Source organism: Grus americana, unplaced genomic scaffold (assembly GCF_028858705.1).
Source record: "Grus americana isolate bGruAme1 unplaced genomic scaffold, bGruAme1.mat scaffold_641, whole genome shotgun sequence".
Taxonomy (NCBI): Eukaryota; Metazoa; Chordata; class Aves; order Gruiformes; family Gruidae; genus Grus; species Grus americana.
Genome location: NW_026561867.1, coordinates 6,084 through 17,953, shown reverse-complemented (window position 1 = coordinate 17,953; position 11,870 = coordinate 6,084). Strand labels below are relative to the sequence as shown.

The 11,870-nt window shown below is 63.8% G+C and overlaps 1 long non-coding RNA gene across 2 annotated transcripts; it reads left to right on the top strand.

Annotated features, from left to right (window-relative positions):
- Positions 1-3,418: 3,418 nt before the first annotated feature.
- LOC129200902 (uncharacterized) lies at positions 3,419-9,294 on the top strand. 2 transcript variants are annotated; one of them, XR_008575155.1, is made up of 4 exons: positions 3,419-4,091; positions 4,283-4,392; positions 5,926-6,094; positions 8,687-9,294. It is a non-coding gene; the product is annotated as an uncharacterized LOC129200902 (long non-coding RNA). The 2 variants fall into 2 exon arrangements; XR_008575156.1 differs by lacking the exon at positions 8,687-9,294 and adding an exon at positions 7,141-7,284.
- The last annotated feature ends 2,576 nt before the right edge of the window (positions 9,295-11,870 follow it).

Sequence of the window (11,870 nt, the reverse complement as noted above, 5' to 3'; positions counted from 1 at the left end):
GTCCCGTTCCCTGTCCCACCTTTAGCCTTCCTTCCTTCTTCCTCGCCTTTTTCTTTGTCCTGTTGTCCTGCTCCCCGACCCTGTTTCTCGCTCCATCTGACCGTCCTTTTCCTGGCACCTTTGTGTCTCTGCTCCTTGCCCCCGTCTTTCTCTCCCCTCTGCCCAGTCCTCGTCTCCCTCTTTTGTCTCTCTGTCCCTCTGTCCTCCTTCTGCCTCTGCCCCTCTGTCCTGCTCCCTGCCCCTCTTGTTCTCACTCTGCCCCAGCGTCCCGCTCCCCGGTCCTCTTTCCCTCTGTTGCTCTCTCCTTTTATCTCTCCTTCTCCCTGCTCCCCAGCCCGGTTCTCTCACGCTCCCGCTTCCTTTTTTTATTCTCTGTTGCTCTGTCCTGCTCCCCGTGCCGCTGTCCCTCGCCGTACCTCTCGGTCCGGCTCCCTGCCCTTATTCTCTTTTCCTCCCTCGCCGTGGCGCTGCCCGCCCAGGGTCGTTTCTGCCTCTCTGTCCCGCTCCCCGTCCTGGTTTGTCGGTCGCCGTCCCGCTGCCTCTCTTCCTGCCGCTTCTTCCTCCCTCTCTGTCAGGCTCCCTGTCCCCGTCCTTCACTCGCCGTCCCTTTGCTTGCCTCGTGCTTTCTCGCTCGCCGCCGCCGCCCCCCCCATCCAGCTGGCTGCCCCTTTTCTCCTCTCTTCTAGCGTCCTGCAGCTGGCTCCTCGGTTTTGGCGGCAGCCTGCACATAGCAGCCCAGCTCTCCAGCAGCCTGACGGACCGACCGTGTGTCTGTTCCACGCCGGACTGGCGAGCGTGGCTCTGGGTAGGACAGCCGAGGTGCCCCAGGGCCGGGCCCCGAGCCCCGGTGCGGAGTCTCTCCCGGGACCGGCTCTGTGTGTGACTGAATAAACGCTTGCGGTCTCTTTTGCCGTGCCGGCTGCGTTGGCGCTTCCTTTGCGGGGGGGGGCGAGGGGCCGTGATGGAGGGCAGGGGAGGAGGTGTGTGGGGGGGTATTAACGTATTCAACAAGGTCACATTGCTCGCATCCTCGGGATCCAAAAGTGATGCTTCTTGGCTCCGCCCCTGACCCATGCCAAACTCCGGGCCCCCCCCCTGCAAACTCCGCCCCCCCCGCAAACTCCGGCCCCCCCCCCCCGCAAACTCCGGCCCCCCACGCAAACTCCGCCCTGATGCAAGCCAAGCCCCGCCCCTCAGGCAAACTCCGCCCTGATGCACGCCAAGCCCCCCCTCACGCAAACTCCGCCCCCACACAAACTCTGACCCTGGTGCACGCCAAGCCCCGCCCCTCATGCAAACTCCGCCCCTCACGCAAACTCCGCCCCTGATGCATGCCAAGCCCCCCCTCACGCAAACTCCGCCCCTCATGTAAACTCCGCCCCTGATGCATGCCAAGCCCCGCCCCTCACGCAAACTCCGCCCCGACGCATGCCAAACTCCGCCCCTCACGATAACTCCGCCCCTCACGCAAACTCCGCCCCGACTTACGCCAAGCCCCGCCCCTCACGCAAACGCCGCCCCCGATGAAAGCCAAGCCCCGCCCCTGATGTAAATTCCGCCCCCGGTGCAAACTCCGCCCCGACGCAAGCCAAGCCCCGCCCCTGATGCATGCCAAACTCCGCCCCTCATGATAACTCCGCCCCTCACGCAAACTCCGCCCCGACGCAAGCCAAGCCCCGCCCCCGACGCAAACCCCGCCCCTCACGCAAACTCCGCCCCTCACGCAAACTCCGCCCCTGACGCACGCCAAGCCCCGCTCCTCACGCAAACTCCGCCCCCGATGCATGCCAAACTCCGCCCCTCACGATAACTCCGCCCCTCACGCAAACTCCGCCCCTCACGCAAACTCCGCCCCGATGCACGCCAAGCCCCGCCCCTGACGCAAACTCCGCCCCCAACGCTAACTGCGCCCCTCACGCAAACTCCGCCCCCGACGCACGCCAAGCCCCGCCCCCGACGCAAACCCCGCCCCTCACACAAACTCCGCCCCCCGACGCTAACTCCGCCCCTCACGCAAACTCCGCCCCCGACGCACGCCAAGCCCCCCCCCCCGACGCAAACTCCGCCCCTCACGCAAACTCCGCCCCGACGCACGCCAAGCCCCGCCCCTGACGCAAACTCCGCCCCCGGCGCAAACTCCGCCCCTCACGCACGCCAAGCCCCGCCCCTCACACAAACTCCGCCCCCGACGCAAACTCCGCCCCTCACGCAAACTCCGCCCCCGACGCATGCCAAGCCCCGCCCCCGACGCAAACTCCGCCCCTCAAACTCCGCCCCTCACGCAAACTCCGCCCCTCACGCCAACTCCGCCCCCGACGCACGCCAAGCCCCGCCCCTCACGCAAACTCCGCCCCCGACGCACGCCAAGCCCCGCCCCTCACGCAAACTCCGCCCCCCGACGCACGCCAAGCCCCGCCCCTCACGCAAACTCGCCCCCGACGCAAACTCCGCCCCCGACGCACGCCAAGCTGCGCCCCTCACGCAAACTCCGCCCCCCGACGCATGCCAAGCTCCGCCCCTCACGCAAACTCCGCCCCCCCGATGCTAACTCCGCCCGCGACGCACGCCAAGCCCCGCCCCTCACGCAAACCCGCCCCCGACGCACGCCAAGCCCCGCCCCTCACGCAGCGCACAGCGCATGCTCGCTCGGTGCTGCCGCCTAGTGACCAAATTTCGGTACTGCAGCGGCAGCGCCGCGCATGCGCAGTGCAGCGCCACGCCCCCTCCCCGGAACCGGCTGCCGGCAGCCGGTGTGCAGGGGCTGCTGTGAGCCGAGGGAGGAGCGGAGGCGTCGCCGGGCTGCGGCTGCACGGAGGGAGAAGGTGAGCGGGGCAGCGGGACGGACCGGCGGGTCCCGGGGAAAGCCCCGAGGAGGGCGGCGGCAGCGGTGCCGCCTCCGAGGAGAGGCGGGGGGGCGGGGGGGCGGCGGGGTCCGTGTCACAGAGGGGAGGGGGGCTGCCCGGAGCCGTGCGGCGGGTGGGGGGGGGTGCGCGCCGTGTCGGAACCGGGCGGGGAGACCGTCCGGAGCCGCGCGGCGGGGGCTGCCCGGAGCCGGCGGGCGTCCGCGCCTTTCGGAGGTGGCTGAGGGGAGGCGGGGGTGGGGGCGGGGGGGGGGGCGCCAGCCCGGAGCCGCGCTGCGGAGCTCGGGGCTGCCGTCGCGGCTCGGCGGGGCTTTCGGGTGAGTCGGCTTTGGGGTGAGGGCACGGGACGGTGTCCCCGCAGGGTCAGGAAGCGTGGAAGGCTGCCTCCCGCGGCACGCCGGCAGTTGCAGTCTTGGGGCACGCGGCTGCTGGTCGGCCATATTGGCTCCCCGGAGCACGCCGGGAAGTGTAGTCTTACGGCACTCTAATGGCTGCCACGCGGCGCTTGCCAGTGCGTGCCGGGAGGCGTCGTTTTCGCGGACGTGGCTGCCGGACAGCCCGACTTGCTCTCGCAGGAGCGCGAGGTTGGGGTTTTTTTGCCGGTTTCGAGTGGTTTTCTGCAGGCTTCCAGCCGCTCCCGAGCAGCGGTGCGGCCGTGCTACGAGAGCGCGAGCGCGCGCGGTGAGGCGTTGCCCGGTGTCCCGAGACGAGCGCTACCGGTCGGACTCTCCGGAAGCCTGTCCGGCAGCCCCAGGCCGCCCCCGAGCCCTGGCGTGAAGGCGGCAAGCTGGCCCTCGCCTGTGCCGCTTTCTTCCTGAACGGGGGTGCTGGCGGCGGCGGCGGCAGCGGCAGCAGCGCGGGGAAAGAGCGGCGTCTCCGGAAGCCCCTGCAGAAGGAGGAGGGTCTCCGGCCAGGGCCGACCTCCGGTAGTAACGGCCACTGCTTTTTCTTTCCCTCTCCCAGGCCGCGCTGAGGACGTGGTTGCCCGTCCCTCCCTTGGGGATGCCGTCGACTGCACCCGCCTCGCCTGTGCCTGGCCTGGCTCGCCTCGTGGCGTGGGGGCGAAAAGGGACAGGCGGCGGAGCGCTTACCGGCCGTGGACAGGAGCTGCCCTAAGGGAAGCTGGAATGGCCAGAGAAAGGTGAAGAAGAAGAAGAAGAAGAAGAGATGGAAGGCTCTCCGGCCGGCAGCTGCCTCCCGCTGCAGGCAAGAGAGCGCCTGCCTCGCCGGGTGAGGAAAGATCCCTCGTTGCGCTCCGCGGCAGGTCAGGCTGCCGACGGGCACCGCAGGGTCGCCACGCGTAATCCAAAGCACGGTGCGGCCGCGTACCGAGGGAGGCAGGGAGGGAGGCAGGGAGGCAGGCTACTCATCTAGGCAGGCTCGTCTCCTCGGAGCTGTAAGACACCCGTGTATTCTCTTAGGCGGAGGACAGCCGAGCGACCGGAGTGACAGCAAAGGAAAGGCGGAGAGCGGGAGAAAGAAGCGTCTGCGCTGGCAAGCTCTCCCGGCAGCGCCGAGAGCCAGAGCTGCGGTGAGTCCTGGGCCCGCGGGGCCCCATCGCCTCTCCTCTGCGTCGCGGGCCCTCCTCTGCCCCCCTCGCTTTCCCACCCCGCTGTGGGGTTTTTTGGTTTGCTTTCTGCTCCCCGCTATGTTCTTTTTCCATCTCGCTCTGACGGGCTGCCTGTCCCCACCTTTTTTAGGTCCTCGCTCTCTCTGCCCCGTAGCCCGTGGCTCTTGTTTCCTTCTCTCTCTCCCTGTCTCTCTGTCCGGCCCCCAGCCACTGTTTCTGCATTCCTCCCCCTCGGTCCTGTAGCCTGTCGGTATTTCTGCCATCTCTGGCTCTCTCTGTGCGGCTCCTCGTTCCTGTTGTTCGAGGTCTTCCTTCTCGGCTCCGTAGCGAGTCGTCGTGAGTCTCTCTCTTTCTCCGTCCCTCTTGAGCCTCTTCCCTGCCCCTCGTTTTGAAGGCCCGCCTCTCTGTCCCGGCACCCGTCGCTATGGTTCCTTTTTTCGGTCTGGCTCCGTCTCGCTCCCCGTCCCTGTTTTTCTAAAGTCTCCCCTCTCTGCCTCCTAGCCCGTCGGTACCTTTTTCTTTCCCCGTCGCGGTTCGTCTGGCTCCCTGTCCCTCTTTCTTTCTTCCTTCCTTCCTCCCTGTCTGCCCCGCAGCCCGTCCCTTCGTTCCTTTCTCCTTCCCTCTCTGTCCCTCTCCCGGTCCCCGGCATTAAACTCTGCTTCTCTGCCCGGTAGCTCGCCACCGTCTTACCTTTCCCCGTCTCTCTCTCTGTCCAGCTCCCTCTCTCGAATCTTCAATTCCTCCCTGTCGCTGCAGAAGCCTGTCGGGACTTTTTCCCCTGCCCGGCTTGCCTCTCCCTGTCTCGCGATTCCTCCCTCTCTGCCCTCTTAGCCGCGACCGTTTTTATATTCTCCGTCTCTCCCTCGGTCCGCCTCGAGATCCCGATTGTTTTTTAAAGCGACCGAATCGTCGAGGTTGGCAGAGACCTTTACGATTATCGGGTGGAACCGCGAACCTGGCGCTGGCAAGTCCCCCTCTGCCCCGCAGCCCGTCCCTTCCCTTCCGACGGCCTCTTTCTCCACCTCCCTCTGTCCGGCTCCCGGCCCCTCTTTTCCACTTCCGCCCTCTGTACCCTGTGGCTTTCCCCCTCTTCTTTCTCTCTCTGTCTCTGTTTGAGGAGGAGCAGCTGCCGCCCCAGCGTTCGCACCCCGTTCACGGTGTCGCGCGCACGCTTCTTCTCGGGCGCGCTTCCTCCTCCTCCTCCTTCGGGCTCGACCCGAGGCTTCCGGCAGCAGTCTCCGGGTGTCGGATTTTGTAAAATAATTAACGTAACTGAAAGGTGCAGCAGCGGGATCGGCCCGGGCGGGGCGCCTCCAAAGAGAGGGACCCCGAACAAAGAAATCCCGGGGCCGTTCCACGCTTGGGTCCCGGACACCCGCCCCTCGCGCGCTGTCCGCGCGTCCCTTAGTCCCGCGGTGACTTTTGGTCTGGGGTCTTCTACCGTCGTCTCGGATTCTTCTTCTGTATAGCTGTGGGCGGTGCGTTATTCCACAGGTGCCGCCGCGCCGATGCTCCGTACGTTCGCAGTAACGGGTAGAGCGGAAGGCTCTGTGGCCAGGGAAGAGCGGCACGGACACGTTCCTGCTCGCTCCGTTGCACCGGAATTTCGACGGCTGGGTTCGGCCGCTAAATTGATGGCGCTACCGGAAGAAATTTCAGAAAAGTGAGTACTGTGCTTGTCTTTAATCTTTTAAAGTAATTTTTCTACGGGCGCCCGGTCCGTGGCTTAGATATTTGGTTTGCGGCGAAACAGACCTGGAACGTGGCTCCAAGTAGCGTTCCGATTCGCTGAAATTCCCCGTAGTCAGAGAGCAAGAATGGTGAATGTTGCTTGGCGGTTTGAAATCTCAGGCTTTCTCTGAAAGCTGACCTGCCAGAATGAGCCGAAAGCAGGCCGAACGCCAATAGGGATGCCGCAGAAAAGGTCCTCTTCTTGACAGGAGAAGAGCTTGGCGAAACGTCAGCGCCGTTTCCCGTAGGGCCTCCGACGTACCGGTTCAGCAAGCGTGGGCTTTGTGCGATTCCCTCGGGCACGATGGCGAACAAACCTTGTACGGCAGAGAGCATCTTAGCTTACTTTCCATCTCCTGCTCGGTTACTTGCAGAATATTTAATTTGGCGTCGCACGGACCCAGAGGGACGGGTCCCCAACTCATGCTGGTAGGGCAACCCCAGTACCAGCCGGTAAAATCGGAAAAGAGTACGACGTTTTGAAACGTTTGCCTTGCGAGGAGAAGGGCCGTCTCTCGTTAGGCAACTGAATTCTGCGACCGATTTCCACGCCTCACGCGCGTGCGTGCGCGCACACGCGCCCCCCCACCCACCCCCCCCCCCAACAGGCAGGCTTTGAAGGAGGCAGTCCCTAAGGCAACGCGATCTAAAACGTGGAAGTTTTTTTTTCTATTTTTAATAGTTTCTTACGGATAGGAGGCTCGTGTGAGCGTTTAGCCTGTCCTGTCCTTAATTCTGAACCCACTGGCTGGTGCAGAAGGACGGTCGTGTGACAAAAACAGCATGAAATTTGTCCCTGTGCCGGCTGCGTCCCGTGGTAAAGGAGTACATCTGTTATTCCTGCGTGAAAGATGTTTGATGAGCGTACCGCATCGTCAGAGCTGCTCTTGGTCTGCCTGCAAGCCGTGGGTTATGATTTAGAAATACGTTCGCCTACCGTTCCTTAACTGTGTTGTTTTGGTTTTTATTTTTTCAAAGAAAGGGTGGCTTTTTCGTCGATCTCTTTGTGAGAGTATCAAATCAGGCGGCGGTAAATACGTAGAAGCAACTAGGCGTACTACGGCGTGTACCGGACAGCGTTGGCGTGCCGCTCTGCTAGCAGCGGAGAGCCAGATGAGGATGCCCGTGGTAAGTACTCGTTCTGCCTCCGGCTGAACGGAAAGATTCTCATGTTGAGGGTTCCTGGGCTTGTCTGTGTGATTAGCATTACTTTTTTTTTTTTTTTTTTTTTTTAATATGAAACAGGGTCAGATAATTGTTGATGAGTGGGACTTTGCGTACTCCTTTAGGTAGTTTTTCGTACTGAACCTTAGATCGGTTACAAAACTTAATCTTTGTGCAGTTTACACGTTTTGTAGCAACTACAAAGACATTTATCCTGTAGGTAAGCTGAAAATAAAAATGCGGTTTCTCACCTGATTTTTCTTTCGGAGGAACGCTCGCCCCCAGCGGCTGGTTTTTTTTGCTAGTGTTGTCGGGGGGAAGGAACGGCGGCGCTTGCCTGGTTTCTTCCCCTAGCCAGGGACCTGAAACTTTGTTTTCCTCAGCTGTTTCACTAGAAATTTACAAGTGTCGGTGGTCAACAGTGGCAGAGAATTGGGTGGCGTTTTCAATTTCAAAGGGAAGGAACGTGTTGATGTTAATTCTGTTACCAAAAGCGAAGTACCAGCTGCTTCCTCTTTCTAGATCTTCTCTCCTTTCGCCGTCCTCCCCGAGGGGTAACGTGGCCACGCCGTATACCTTTTCTGCTCTGGTACCGTTCGTTTGATACGCAGGAGCGCTGTGAAATAAATAGAAGGGCTACGGACAGACATCTGCCATCGTTGCGGCTGCCTTAAATCGTGTATTTGTCCCTTTAGCCCGTCATTTCCTTTCCGCTCAGTTGAGTTACGTGCAGCGTCAGGTTCCGGTCGAGAGCGGCGCTGCCGAACAACGCTCTCGGAGCGTGCGCGGAGGAGGGCGACCGAGATGGCGAGAGGTCTCCGAGGCGAGACTTAGGGGGAGCGGCTGAGGTCACTTGGTTTGTTCAGCTTGGAGAAGGGAAGGCCGAGGGGTGACCTCATCGCAGTCTTACACCTTCCTCGAGGGGGACGGCGGAGGGGGAGGCGCTGACCTCCGCTCTCTCCGGTGACCGGCACTAGGACCCGAGGAAACGGGACGAAGCTGCGTCAGGGCAAGTTCAGACCGGACGTTGGGAAAAGGCTTTTCACTGAGAGGGCGGTCGGTCAGTCACGGAACAGGCTCCCCAGGGAAGCGGTCGCAGCCACCGAGCCTGTCAGGAGTTCAAGGAGCGTCTGAACGATGCTCTTAGTCGCACGGTTTAGTTTTAGGTAGTCCCGCGTGGAGCGGGGGCTTGGTCTCGGTGATCCGTATGGGTCCCTTCCAACTTGAGATACTCTATGATTCTGTGAAATCTTCTGGGTTAGAAACGACCTTATTGTAATAGAGAATTCGCTGAACGTGGCTTTGTGCAAGGACTGTCGTCTTAGAATATCTTTTTTTTTTTTCTTCCCCCCCCCCCCAGATATGAGAAAAGCTCTGTCCAGAGATATGGAGACGAAATCAGTTGTACCTCACCCTGTGACACCGGAAGACATTGAGTAACTGTAAGCTGTGATGCTCAGTGAAATTACTAAGAGCGTTAAGTTTCCCGTGCCTTTGCTTTCACTCTCCCATTCTCTTGTCTTGCGGCACGTCGCATTTGTTGAGGCCGTGGAAGCGACACCGGGAGCGATGGGGTGTCAGAACCAGGTCCTCCTGCCTGTCGCTGGTTTTGCTTACCTTCGCCGTCTCTGTGTACCAGCCTGCATCTCTCTCTCTGTTCCTCAATCCCTGTCCTCTCTTCTCTGTTCTGCTTTGTTTCACTGCGTATGTCCCGTTCCCTGTCCCACCGTTAGCCTTCCTTCCTTCTTCCTCGCCTTTTTCTTTGTCCTGTTGTCCTGCTCCCCGACCCTGTTTCTCGCTCCATCTGACCGTCCTTTTCCTGGCACCTTTGTGTCTCTGCTCCTTGCCCCCGTCTTTCTCTCCCCTCTGCCCAGTCCTCGTCTCCCTCTTTTGTCTCTCTGTCCCTCTGTCCTCCTTCTGCCTCTGCCCCTCTGTCCTGCTCCCTGCCCCTCTTGTTCTCACTCTGCCCCAGCGTCCCGCTCCCCGGTCCTCTTTCCCTCTGTTGCTCTCTCCTTTTATCTCTCCTTCTCCCTGCTCCCCAGCCCGGTTCTCTCACGCTCCCGCTTCCTTTTTTTATTCTCTGTTGCTCTGTCCTGCTCCCCGTGCCGCTGTCCCTCGCCGTACCTCTCGGTCCGGCTCCCTGCCCTTATTCTCTTTTCCTCCCTCGCCGTGGCGCTGCCCGCCCAGGGTCGTTTCTGCCTCTCTGTCCCGCTCCCCGTCCTGGTTTGTCGGTCGCCGTCCCGCTGCCTCTCTTCCTGCCGCTTCTTCCTCCCTCTCTGTCAGGCTCCCTGTCCCCGTCCTTCACTCGCCGTCCCTTTGCTTGCCTCGTGCTTTCTCGCTCGCCGCCGCCGCCCCCCCCCATCCAGCTGGCTGCCCCTTTTCTCCTCTCTTCTAGCGTCCTGCAGCTGGCTCCTCGGTTTTGGCGGCAGCCTGCACATAGCAGCCCAGCTCTCCAGCAGCCTGACGGACCGACCGTGTGTCTGTTCCACGCCGGACTGGCGAGCGTGGCTCTGGGTAGGACAGCCGAGGTGCCCCAGGGCCGGGCCCCGAGCCCCGGTGCGGAGTCTCTCCCGGGACCGGCTCTGTGTGTGACTGAATAAACGCTTGCGGTCTCTTTTGCCGTGCCGGCTGCGTTGGCGCTTCCTTTGCGGGGGGGGGCGAGGGGCCGTGATGGAGGGCAGGGGAGGAGGTGTGTGTGGGGGTATTAACGTATTCAACAAGGTCACATTGCTCGCATCCTCGGGATCCAAAAGTGATGCTTCTTGGCTCCGCCCCTGACCCATGCCAAACTCCGGCCCCCCCCCCCCCCCGCAAACTCCGCCCCCCCCCCGCAAACTCCGCCCCCCCCCGCAAACTCCGGCCCCCCCCCCCCGCAAACTCCGGCCCCCCCCCCGCAAACTCCGCCCCCGACGCTAACTCCGCCCCTCACACAAACTCCGCCCCCGACGCACGCCAAGCCCCGCCCCTCACGCAAACTCCGCCCCTCACGCAAACTCCGCCCCCGACGCACGCCAAGCCCCGCCCCTCACGCAAACTCCGCCCCCGACGCACGCCAAGCCCCGCCCCCGACGCAAACTCCACCCCTCACGCAAACTCCGCCCCTCACGCAAACTCCGCCCCCGACGCAAACTCCGCCCCCGACGCAAACTCCGCCCCCGATGCTAACTCCGCCCCGACGCACGCCAAGCCCCGCCCCCGACGCAAACTCCGCCCCTCACGCAAACTCCGCCCCTCACGCAAACTCCGCCCCCGGTGCAAACTCCGCCCCGATGCAAGCCAAGCCCCGCCCCTCACGCAAACTCCGCCCCCGACGCACGCCAAGCCCCGCCCCTCACGCAGCGCACAGCGCATGCTCGCTCGGTGCTGCCGCCTAGTGACCAAATTTCGGTACTGCAGCGGCAGCGCCGCGCATGCGCAGTGCAGCGCCACGCCCCCTCCCCGGAACCGGCTGCCGGCAGCCGGTGTGCAGGGGCTGCTGTGAGCCGAGGGAGGAGCGGAGGCGTCGCCGGGCTGCGGCTGCACGGAGGGAGAAGGTGAGCGGGGCAGCGGGACGGACCGGCGGGTCCTGGGGAAAGCCCCGAGGAGGGCGGCGGCAGCGGTGCCGCCTCCGAGGAGAGGCGGGGGGGGGGGGGGGGGGGGGGGCGGGGTCCGTGTCACAGAGGGGAGGGGGGCTGCCCGGAGCCGTGCGGCGGGTGGGGGGGTGCGCGCCGTGTCGGAACCGGGCGGGGAGACCGTCCGGAGCCGCGCGGCGGGGGCTGCCCGGAGCCGGCGGGCGTCCGCGCCTTTCGGAGGTGGCTGAGGGGAGGCGGGGGTGGGGGCGGGGGGGGGGGGCGCCAGCCCGGAGCCGCGCTGCGGAGCTCGGGGCTGCCGTCGCGGCTCGGCGGGGCTTTCGGGTGAGTCGGCTTTGGGGTGAGGGCACGGGACGGTGTCCCCGCAGGGTCAGGAAGCGTGGAAGGCTGCCTCCCGCGGCACGCCGGGAGTTGCAGTCTTGGGGCACGCGGCTGCTGGTCGGCCATATTGGCTCCCCGGAGCACGCCGGGAAGTGTAGTCTTACGGCACTCTAATGGCTGCCACGCGGCGCTTGCCAGTGCGTGCCGGGAGGCGTCGTTTTCGCGGACGTGGCTGCCGGACAGCCCGACTTGCTCTCGCAGGAGCGCGAGGTTGGGGTTTTTTTGCCGGTTTCGAGTGGTTTTCTGCAGGCTTCCAGCCGCTCCCGAGCAGCGGTGCGGCCGTGCTACGAGAGCGCGAGCGCGCGCGCGGTGAGGCGTTGCCCGGTGTCCCGAGACGAGCGCTACCGGTCGGACTCTCCGGAAGCCTGTCCGGCAGCCCCAGGCCGCCCCCGAGCCCTGGCGTGAAGGCGGCAAGCTGGCCCTCGCCTGTGCCGCTTTCTTCCTGAACGGGGGTGCTGGCGGCGGCGGCGGCGGCAGCGCGGGGAAAGAGCGGCGTCTCCGGAAGCCCCTGCAGAAGGAGGAGGGTCTCCGGCCAGGGCCGACCTCCGGTAGTAACGGCCACTGCTTTTTCTTTCCCTCTCCCAGGCCGCGCTG